Raw genomic sequence first — 11,848 nt, 5'->3', positions numbered from 1 at the left:
GCGGCCCGGGCAGAGCAGCGCCCAGAACCCCCAGGCGCGGCCTCGAGCCACGAGGAGCCGGGAGCAAACTCTGGGGACCCACGGCCGTCAGGGGGTCCCATCAGGCATGAAACTGACCCCCTAGGTGACTCCGTGCTCAAACTGAACCCCAAAGACCCCCAGTTCTCCTCACCAGCCCCCCCCTCTTCTGACCGGACCCTCCTTCAGCCGCCCAGGGAGACGCGCTCGCCCTCCCGCCCGCCCTCCCCCGGCTCACCTCGTCCTCCCGCGACGCGCGGGTCCCGCGGGGTCCTGAGGGGCGCGCCCCGCAGCCCCGACCTCCTCACACGCAGTCCAGGACGCCAGGAAGCCAGAGGGAGCCGCGGGCAGCCGGGGTAGGCCCGTGCAAGCAGCAGGGCGGGCAGGGGGCAGGGGCGTGCAGGGGGGGGGGAGGGGGGCGGGCGGGCCAGACACACCTGGGCGCTCGGTGGCCACGCCCGCCGGGCCGGCTTTTCAGGGTTCAGTGACCCGGGGCCAGAGGCCGCGTCTGCCCCAAAATAATGTCCCCAGAGCCGCGGGCGCCCCTGAAATGGCCAGACGCGTCTATTTGGATTGAAAGACTCGCGCCTGCGCCTCCCTCACGCCCTCCTGGGCGCCGCCCCCCACTGCGCCCGGCGCCCCGCACCCGCCCGCCCCAGGCCGCGCCCCGCCCTGCGCCCTCCTGCGCCCCGGCTCCTTCCCGCGGGCCCGGCCGCCGCGTCTCCCCGCGCCTCGGCCTTGGCACCTCCTCGTCCCCGGCTTCGCTGCTCGCTGGTCCACCGCCCCCCCCCGCAGCCCCCCGGCACCCCATCCCCGGACCCGCACTCACTCCTCTACGTGTTGCTCATGATAGGCCGCTCCGCCCTCGTCCTGCCGCCCCGTCCGGCCCCGCCCGCTCCTCCTCCCGCCATGCCCATCCCGCGCCCTTCCCGGCCCGTCCCTGCCCTCCAGGCCCCGCCCGCTCCTCCTCCCCGCGCCACGCCCGCCCCACGCCCGTCCCGGCCCGTCCCTGCCCTCTGGGCCCCGCCCGCTCCTCCTCCCCGCACCCCCGCGCCTCCCCCCCCCCCCCGCGCCCGTCCCTGCCCTCCGGGCCCCGCCCGCTCCTCCTCCCCGTGCCACGCCTGTCCCTGCCCGTCCCGCCCCCGCCCGCTCCCCATCCCCGCGCCCCCCCCCCGCGCCCCCACGCGCCTCCATGTCAAGCCCGTCACGCCCTCCCTGCCCGTCCCGGCCCCGCACGCTCCTCCTCCCATCGCTCCTGGCGCCGCATCCCGTCCCACCCGTCCCTACCCTTCCCGCCCGGACGCCGCCATCACACTCTCCGCGGCGCCCGCTTCACGGCCTCCCCGCCAGGGGGCGCCTCCGCCGTTTCTCTGCCTTTGTCCCCCCAGGACCCCCCAGCGTTCCTCTGCCCCCCCCCAGTCATGGTCTCCCCTCGAACTGCTGCCCGTCATCATATGGACATAGAGTGATTATTCACCCGTTCCCGAGGGTTTTCCTGTAGATGTTTCCAAACATTTGTTGCTATAAAGCAGGTGTTGGTCAATAGTTTCATACGTAGATTGTATCAGTATTTCCAGCATTTCCTTAGGTCATTTCCCAAAAATATACAATTACTAGAACAGGCAGTAGAAATAGTCTAAGCTCGCAGTTCTCTGCAGAAGGGTGGAGCAGGTGTCCTTTCCTCAGGAATGAATTACAGCACATAGTTCACCTCACCCCGGCCAACATTTCATTCCGTCTCTCCATCCGTCTTCTTCAAGATTTTGATGCTACCTTTGCACTAGAACCAAGGACACAAAAAGTTCCATTAAGTATAAGCAATAAATACTCTAGACTCTCAAAAAGGAACATTAGCTCAGTATACTAGCAAATGAAAAAACTAAACTATCTTAAAGTTTAGGAAGTGAAATAAAAGGGTAAAGAAATAAAAAGAGGTTTTTTCCCCTAATCATGAAATTTTAATGCCACAGGTAATTATCTGTGGATACACTATATGTATACATACTCTCTCTCTCTCACTCTCTCTCTCTCTCTCTCTCTCTCTCTCTCACACACACACACACACACACACACAAAACTTTTCCTGTGTCTCCAACAATCAGTTTGTACTCTATTCCAGTTGCTACTGACACCACTGAGAATGTCTTGATGATAGAATATGTAGGATTGGAGGAAGGTGCTTCTGTATCCTTGTAGCATCCCAAGCAAGTGAGGAAGGAGAAGACACACGGGGCCTAATTTCTGGAGACCCGCTCCTGCTGAATGTCGTGTCAGGAGTCCCTGAAAGGAGAGGATGGCGTTGACGAAAACTTGGGGGGCTGAGGGGAAGTGGAGTGAGGTAGACACAGACACTCTCTCTGGTGCAAGTATCTCCTGCTGAGGGTCTCAGCGGGTCTTTATTTATACAGTAAGGCAAGCGGTGAGATTACATCAACATAAGCATCGAAGCAGAACAAAGACAATCATTACATACTTTCTCATGAATGTACAGAGACTCCCTTGGTCTCATACCAAAAGGGCATTTCTTTGGTTACCTTAAAAAACATGAGGGACAATTAGTTTTCTTAGTACAGCTCATTTTCTAACATGATCAATTATTTCAGACAGCACAACATTTGGTGACAATCATTCTATTAAACTTTCCTAGTTTCAGAGTGGGCGTGAAAGCCCTAGTCTATATTCTATTACTGAAATCAACCTATCTCCTTAGCACTCGATTAACTTGGATAATTTATCAATTACTTCAAAGTGGCCTAAAGAAACTCATCAAATCTAGGTTAGTTCTACTGAAGTCTAACTCTTAACTATAAATACCTAACCTCCACACAGCCTGCGAACTACTGACCCTTTGCATACACCAGGAAATGTACTGCTGCCGTAAACACATACCCCCTGGGTTAGGCTACGGTTTCCAAGCACAGCTGGTTCAGGGCAGCTTGTTCTCCATAATTCTCAGTGCCAAAACATTTCTTTCCTGACTATACCTTTAGCATTTTTTACTTTCTTTAATAATGATTCAAGCGTAAAAACAATAAACCAATTAGCATCTAGGTCCGATTTAGGTTTTTACAAGCATTAGCGTCTAGGTCCGAATTAGGTTTTTACTTCTGCATTAACCAAGAACAAACAGGAGAGCATTAGCAGGCGTTGCCATGGAGACTCCCTAGTTCAGCTCTTCTGGGAAGTGCAAGAACTCCTCTTTCCTCGGGAGTGTCACACAATGCCCAGACCTTGTCAAGAGACAGCATGGGTAGTGCAGCCTGCCCCAACTAATGAAAAAAAATTGGGTTTAGTCAGCATAATCTGGAGACAGCCTGAGCAATCAGCAGGAAGAGCAACTGGCAGGACTAGGAAGTGTCATGGAAGTGGCCACCTCAGGGGAGAGGCATCAGCACTGCCCACCTGATCTATTGAGTAGATGGAAGAATCAAGGTACACACCCACCTTCACATCATAGTGAAGAGTTTCTTCATGGTAGGCAAGTACACTTCAAAAAGATTTCATTGAGAGAGTAAATAATATGATTATCAGACGCTATTCTGATAGGAAAAGGACTAGGCAGCTACAGCTCCAAAGCTGCCTCATGCTTACAGCTCTGTGATTCCAAGGTGTAAGAGGCACACAGCTGAAGGGCTGTTCCTTGGCAACCTGACCTGGTCTGCTGCTCAACAAGCATCAACTCAGACACTCACCTCAGTTTTCTTTGGGGTTCTGAGTTCTACACAGGAAGGCATATAAGACAAGACACCGGCTTCTCAGTGCCCTTTTGTTCATGAGCACATTGGCTGTAGCAGTTTTGGCAGCATGGGGTGTAAGCCACAACCTTCTTCATGCCTATTGAGTGATACAAAATCGCAAGGTTTCATTCAGAGACATTTAAGTGAACTGTACCCGATGGCCACTCGTTTTAACCCTTGATTATCTCCCTGTAATCTTAACTAAGGTACCTTCTACATATTCATTAATATCTGTGGTTCACATAAGATCACATAAGACTTATTCATTTCAGCAGAAACACCCAGATACCCTGCTAACAGAAAAGACTGTCTTCCCAGAACATGAGCATAGCATTGGTATGTTAGGGATACTCAGACCTCAGCCTGCTTCGTTCATATAAAAATTCTTGATACAAAAACTATCTTAAAATCGTAAAGATTCTTCTTTTTTAAAAAAGATTTATTTAGGGAACGCCCCTGGTGGCGCAGGCAGTTGAGTGCCACGCTGTGAAGCTGTCTGCAGTCTCTGCAGCGCTGGTTCGATCCCGGCCAGCCGGTGAGGGTCCCACATGGTGCAGCAGACCTCTCCTGTCTCACCCGCTGCTCCCCTCAGCAGTGTATTTCATCAGTCTGCCTGTTCTGTTCCCTGCTCTGTCTCTGGTGAATCCTCTCACCCTCCCACGCATCTGGCCTGTACCCCGGATCTTGTATAAATAAATAAATAAATAAATAAATAAATAAATAAATCTTTAAAAAATATTTATTTATACAAGAACTGGGGTACAGTCAGAGGCATGGGAGGATGAGAGAATTCACCAGAGACAGAGCGGGAGGCAGAACAGGCAGACGGATCAAAGACACTGCTGAGGGGAGCAGCAGGCAAGGCAGGAGAGTTTGGCCTCACCATGTGGGTTGGCCCTGGCTGGCCAGGGATCGAACCCACACTGCAGAAAGCGGTGGACAGCTTCACAGCATGGCGCTCAACCCACTGTGCCACTGGGGAGTCCCCTGTAAAGGTTCTTCTTGTTCTCTTCCAGTACTTAAGGAAAACAGGCACCTGTCACTGCAAATGTCACAATCTTTCCAATGTACACTGATAAACAAGCACCCTACAAGTTGTTCTATAAAATTAATTACCTGAAGACTCAAGTGAAAGGCTACTTTTAGTGTTGTTACATGTATGACCTTAGCTTATTTACCACAATATGGAAACCATGAAAACTCAACACCAAATATTGGGAACAAACAGTAGAGGAGGTTCACTCTAAACCCACCAGAACAAAGTGACCACTGAGGATGTCCAAGCAATAGCACGTACATTATCCTGGACTCAGAGAGAAAATAATGCCACAGTCACCCACACAGACTCAGCTCACCAATGATTCCAGATGATTCTGAATATTAGCTCTTATAATATTCTAAATTATCTAATGTAAAATAAAATGATCACTACATCTTCCATTATATCGCAGATGCCAGTTTTTCAATTGGCCTCAAATAGTAAAGTCTGCAACTAAAGAATATGACCAATTCCACGGGTCTCAGAGATAACATTTACAAGCCTCTGAGACAATACCCACAATCAGATCCATAATGAAAATATTTTTGGCCACCTTCAAATATAACTTTTAAACATTTATATTAGTATTCCATAACATTAAATGAGCTCAACAAATAATTATGCTTATCCAATATCAAAACAAACTTTGAGGACCTCCCTGGTAGACCAGGGCTTTAAGTCTCAGCACTATCACCACAATGGCCCACAATAATACGGCCTAAGTTAGATCCCCAGCCAGGGAGCTAACCCACAAAGGGCACAGCAGACCTCTCCTGTATTACCACTGCTCTCCTGAGCAGTGTATTTCAGTAGATCTGTCTGCTCTGCTCCCCACTCTGTCTCTGGTAAATCCTCTCATCACCTCACACCTCTGGCCTGCACGCCAGGTCTTCTACACAAAAATAAATAAAATCTTTAAACAAAAAGAAAAACAAACTTTGAATTAGAAATTGGTAGAGTTCTTGTATGCATAAATAAATACAAATGCATAAATAAAAATAAATCTTAAAAAATACCAATGATTCAAAGCAATAAAGCACAGCAATGTTACCATGATCCCAAATGTGGACAGTAATGTCCAGTTTGGGGAGCAAAGGGATCAGAGTGTGGTGGCAGGGAGTACTGGCTACTTCAATGCAGACACACAGATTTACAGCCTGGGGAAGAATTTCTCCAGAAGCCAAGTCATATGTGTTTCCTGTGCAGCTGTTCAATAGCATAATAAGAACTAAACTCCCTATTTTCTACTTACAACTGAGATTCAACCAATGGTATTTATAAGTTTTTTACATTTTTAAATGACCACAATAAATTTTAAAGATGCTGTGTGTATAGCCCAGTCCCTGGCAGACCGCAGGCACTTACCTAACCCTTGTTCACTACCTTGAGTATTCATAGCACTTTCTATGATGGAAAATAATATACACCCTACCAGGCCTCCCTGGTGGCACAGGGTTGAGACACAGACTATGAGGCTCTCCGCAGCCACTGCAGCACAAGTTTGATTCCCCCCGCCTGCCAGGGAGTGGCCCATATGGCGTGGCAACCTCTCCTGGCTCGCTCGCTGCTCCCCTCAGCAGTGTGTTTCAGTTGGTGTGCCTGTTCTGTTCCCTGCCCTGCTCTGGTGGGTCCTCTCACCCTCTTCACATCTGGACTGTGCCCAAGTTCTTGTATGCATAAATGAGTAAATCTTTAAAAAAATACACACCCTCCCATGCTGACATAACTGCTGAAAAAATAGTTATGTACAGACATCATCATTAAATTGAAGTCCACTTATCCAGATGTGTATTCTTTATTAAAACCCAAAGGATCATTCTCAGAAGTGTCTATAAAGGCACACCCCATCCTGCTTGCTTTGCTTTATCAGATACTGCTTTTCACAGATTGAAGATGTGTGGCAACCTGGACTGGAGCAAGTCCAGCAGCACTATTTTCCCAAAAGTATATGCTCACCTCATGTCTCAGTGATATCTAATTAGGGTATTTTCTCATTAGACAAAATACTATTGCACACTTAATAGACTACACTATAGAGCAAACAATTTTTATTCATACCAGGAAACCAACAAAAATGTTGTGACTTGATTTATGCAATATTAGGTTTGTTGTGGTATTCTGGATTTGAACCAACAATATCTTCAAGGTGTGCCTGTACCACCTTTTATTTGGTGCAGTGTAAGTACACCTATTAAAGCAAAGAAATTTATTTTGCTAAGACTGCTGTTTGGAGCTGGCCCTATGTCCACTATGGCAAACCGAATAAAGATGGGAGGCGATCACAGCCTGTGCTTGGATAGAGAAACGCTTGTCACAAAATGCTTAAGAACATGTGTCACGATGAAATAGACCTATTTTCAACTCCATAGAATGTTTTTGTGTTTAGTTTATATCCAAAGGACAATTTAAAAGTGAAGGTAAGGGCCTCCCCGGTGGCGCAGCAGTTGAGCACTGGGCTGCGAAGCTGCCCGAAGCCTCTGCAGCGCCAGTTCGATCCCCAGCCACCGGCAAGGGTCCCACATGGCGCGCAGACCTCTCCTGCCATGCCCACTGCTCCCCTCAGCAGTGTACTTTGTCAGTCTGCCTGTTCTGTTCCCCGCTCTGGCTCTGGGGAATTCTCTCACCCTCCCGCATTTCTGACTGTACCCAGTGCTTGCATAAATAAATAAATAAATCTTTAAAAAAATAAAAATAAAAGTGAAGGTAAGTAAAGGACAGTGCACAGACACCAGCTGGCAGAAAGAGCTGCAAACGCAAAAGGTTTGTGAAAAGAAACACCTGCACAGTCACAGGCAAGCAAGAGAGCTGCCTCGATCTCCAGGGCATTTTTTAAGTAGGACATACATCTTTACACTCAACTTTACATTTGGTCCATTGTAATGACAAAAATAATCAAAATCATTTCAGAGAATGGATGTGCGCTCTTCAATACTGAAAAAGAATTACTAAGAATGATATGCAAGAATCTAAACTTTATAACTATGTAAATAACTTTTTTAAATCTATTCACAAAATGACACAAGTTCACTTGTCACACAAGTTCACAATTGAGAAAATTGTCAACAGAAAAAACATGAATAACAAAACAATCACCATGAATACCAACATCCTGAGGACACTAGTCACTGCTTCTAGTATATTTCCCACTTGTATAGATGAGATAGATCTAAACATTAATAATTAAAGGGGGGCTTATCCTGAATAATACTGCAGGCACTGCTGAGGCATCACTTTCTTATCAATTGTTCTAGATATTCAGGAATTCCCTCTGGTAGGTACAGCACAGCAGCTAAGCCTGCTGTATAGGAATAATTACAGAAAAGTCTATTTTGAAATGCAGTGTCTTAAAAGTAGCAATCACTTTTGGGATTAGAGCTAGTTCTAAAACAATTTAGTAAATTATGTGCAACATTAAAGACAGCATCTGCATGTAACACAATGATACATTAAACTTTTGTTTTAACCTGAGGCTCCTTCCTTATGAAGGAGGAAACCCAACATCCATGGAGCTGTTCTGAGGATGGCCAGAGTCACCCACACTCCTCCCCTCCGCCTGGGCTTGAGGGGGTTTACAGTTTAGCCTCATTTGACAATCTCCGACTCGGACAAAAATATGGAGTCCAAAATCCCTGATCTTTCTCCATATTTGAATGATCTTAACACAAGTTCCTTGTCTCTTTTGGATCTTAGGATTTTCAACTACAGAGTAGGAATAATATCTCTATAGTGCCATCAATGAGATCACATAACTTAAGTAATGAACTTGTTGCACAGGGTCAGGTAATGAATGTCCAGCAGGTGCTCAACAAACATCGATTTCTTTCTCCTACCCTGAAGAGTTCAAAGCAAGCATAAAAGGTTTACAACGGAGCAGGTAATATCAGTTTAACAGATTCTAAATATTAAAAAGTAAGTAGATTATCCACAAAATGTCCACTTTGCAGGTGAATGAGTGATTGTGGCTTATTCACTCTTTAAAATAGGAGGGATCCTCTTAGTGCCAGGTATCAGTAGAGAAAAAATCTCAAGAGCTTAGGAAAGGGCCCTTCAGTGTCTCAGATGATTCCCCACAGAGAAACTTTCTGTCCCCATTGGTGATAGCACCCAGTTGACCCTGCTGTGGGAATCTCGGGTGTGTCCTTTAGTGATACAGAGATGGTCACAGGTTTCAATATACTGAACTGGTGAATACAAACCCATTTTTGAAAACCAAACATTGTAGCCAGAGTGTGGCAGCCGTGTAGCTCTTGGTCATTCAACGCTCAGGAAAGTCTGGATTCTATTCAAGGAGTCTAAAGTTGCCTCCTGAGGCAGTTTCCAGGTGTCAAAGTTCCCTCTTCCAGGTTCTACATGGCCACATCGGCTGCACAACAGTAAGTGACACCTCAGCCCTCAGATGTGGGCCCAGGACCAACATGGGCAGCCCCTCAGACCCCATGAGATATACAGAGCCCCAGGCACCATGCAACCCACTGGGTCAGAAACTTCACCCCAGGGAGACTGGGACACGACACTGCCCTCCTGCCTGCTAGATGGGGAAGGGAAGAGGATGTCAGCCCCAGAAAAGTTTACAATACGTCCCCCAAATTATAAGTCTACAGAAATAAAACACACAGATCAATGGAACAGAGTGGAGAACCCAGAAAACCCACCCCAGGGGTTGATCAGTGTAGCAGGGAGGAGCCAGGAGCAAACACGGGGGACACACTTTCATTCAGGGGTGCTGGGCACCCACGGGGTCACACTCAGGAATGACCTGACCCCCATGTTCCTCCAAGACACAAAATGACCCAAGCAGAGTTCTCCACAGCCAGCCCGCCCAGCCCTGGGTCCTCTCACTCACCGCTCTGCAGTCAGCCACCTGCAGGGAGATGTCCTCACCTTCCCCTCGCTTTGGGGTGGTTCCTGAAGAAACCAGGTTCCCCTAGGCAAGAACTTCATCCTGAGCCCCAAGCAAGTGTCAAGGCGAGCCCGGCCGCTGAAGAGGCAGGAGCCACGCGTAGGCGAGGGGCTGCAGGGGCGGGGAGCAGGGCTGCAGGTGCAGGGGCGGGGAGCAGCAGCAGGTGCGTGGGGTGGGGCTGCAGGTGGTTGGAGCAGGGCTGCAGGAAGGGTGAGTAGGGCTGTAGGTGCGGGTGTACAGGGTGGGGATGTGGGGGCAGAAGCAAGCGGAAAAGCCCCGGGGTGCTCACGGGCTGCGGCCGCCCATCCTGCTACGGCTGAAGTTTAGAAAATCAAACTGAAATACAGGTGAATATCCGACATCTCTGAAAATACTAACCTAAAATTTCCACGTCATTAAAACAGCAAATCGTGTCCATGTGCTTTAAAAACATGCTCAAGAATATTGACCCGCAACCACAGAGGGCCCCCAAAGCCCGCTGCTCACCCCACAGTGAGAGAAGGGGCGTCCTGCTCCGCCTGCCCGGCCTTTCCCGCCCCAGCGCCTCCTCAGGATTCCCCGCGAAGCCGCATTTCCCCGCCTCGCCACCAGGCGGCGCGCGCTCCCCTCACTCCTGTGCTTTGCTCCCGGGGCTTCTCCTTCCTCGGCCAGCGGGCCCGCTCCGCTGGGGTGGGCGTTCCTGGCTTCCGTCTCTGCCACTTCCGCCACCACCCCACGCGTCAGCGCGCAGCCCCGTGACGTCAACACGCAGGGGGTGTGGCGAGTCTGAGGAAGGAGAGGCTCGCGGGGGAAACCAGGGCCGGAGCTGCGGCGCGCGCCGCCTGGTGGCGCGGAGGGGCGGTGCGGCTGAGGTGGGGTAATGGCGGGCGGAGGCTCCAGGGCCCACACTGGGGGCCAGAGCCACGGCCGAGGGGCGGGTCAGCCGGGCGAGGGGAGACGCAGCCGCGGAGAGTGGGGGGGAGGCCCACGCAGAAGGGGAGCAGGAAGCAGGAGTGTGTGCTGGTGTGACGTCAGAGCCTTGAAGATGGGGAGACAGAATGACGTGGAGGCAAGAACCCGCTGAAATCGGGATTCTCGCTCTTTCAGAGAAGAGAACAAATTGGAATCACCCTTCTGCTGGGGAACTTTGAATTTAGATATTAGAATTTGGAATATTATCTATATGTGTATGTATTAAAAGAAATAGTAATTCAGGGCCTCCCCTGGTGGCGCAGCGGTTGAGCGCTGGGCTGCGAAGCTGCCCGCAGCCTCTGCAGCGCCGGTTCGATCCCCGGCCACCACGAGGGTCCCACATGGCACGACAGACCTCTCCTGGCACCCGCTGCTCCCCTCAGCAGTGTACTTCGTCAGTTTGCCTGTTCTGCTCCCGCTCTGGCTCTGGTGAATTCTTTCACCCTCCCATGCTTCTGACTGTACCCAGTGCTTGTATAAATAAATAACTAAATCTTTAAAAAAAAAAAGAAATAGTAATTCAATAGTAATTCCCAATAGTAATTGGGAAATGACCTAAGGAAATGATTTTGTTAGGGGGAAAGGATGTCCTAAGCTAATTCCATGCAGGCTTTGTGGACTCCACCCCCACTCCAGACCAAAGCCAAAAGACATTGGGAAAGACAAATCCTGTCACCACCAAAGGGAAGGTGGCTGGGACCTGAGGGTGGAGTTAAGCAGCCAGGTTTGGTAAAAAAAAACAAACACGTGGGCCTTGAGGGGCTCGCTCTCTCCCTCGCCTCCTGCCTTCACAGCTCCTGGCTTGCGGCCAGCTCTCAGAGTGCAATTTGGGATTCCAGATCGGCGGATCAGGTAGGATGCATTTAAAACTTTGTCTTCCACTTTTCTCTCTGAGTTGTACATTTCCTCATTTGCCCTTCCCTTGTAAATAAACCTTTTATTAACCTTTCGTGTGTGACAGCAGTAGCGTATTAATAAATCCTTTTAAGCGCATGGGTGAGGACCCACAGTCAGGCAACCTGTTTTGTATCGGGGCTGCCCTGTAACAGTTTGAACACAAATAAAAATCTTTATTTGTAAAATGCTAACCAGCATTTTCTTATACTAACAAATACTGGGAACACTCTAAACAAAACTCCAGGAATCACTAAAATATATTACACTATATACATCAAGCAAATGTAGAAATTAGGTACAATAATT

The 11,848-nt window shown here is 49.3% G+C and overlaps 1 long non-coding RNA gene across 2 annotated transcripts; it reads right to left on the bottom strand.

Annotated features, from left to right (window-relative positions):
- Positions 1-1,468: 1,468 nt before the first annotated feature.
- On the bottom strand, positions 1,469-10,241 carry LOC119246801 (uncharacterized). 2 transcript variants are annotated; one of them, XR_008552066.1, is made up of 3 exons: positions 10,181-10,241; positions 3,711-3,852; positions 1,469-1,798 (listed from the first exon to the last, which is right to left on the bottom strand). It is a non-coding gene; the product is annotated as an uncharacterized LOC119246801 (long non-coding RNA). The 2 variants fall into 2 exon arrangements; XR_005125557.2 differs by lacking the exon at positions 10,181-10,241 and adding an exon at positions 9,638-9,746.
- Positions 10,242-11,848: the final 1,607 nt, after the last annotated feature.

This window comes from Talpa occidentalis, unplaced genomic scaffold (genome assembly GCF_014898055.3).
Source record: "Talpa occidentalis isolate TD23 unplaced genomic scaffold, MPIMG_talOcc4v2.1 talOcc4.15, whole genome shotgun sequence".
Classification (NCBI taxonomy): domain Eukaryota; kingdom Metazoa; phylum Chordata; class Mammalia; order Eulipotyphla; family Talpidae; genus Talpa; species Talpa occidentalis.
Note: the sequence above shows the minus strand (reverse complement) of the source record. Positions and strands in the feature narration are given on the sequence as shown.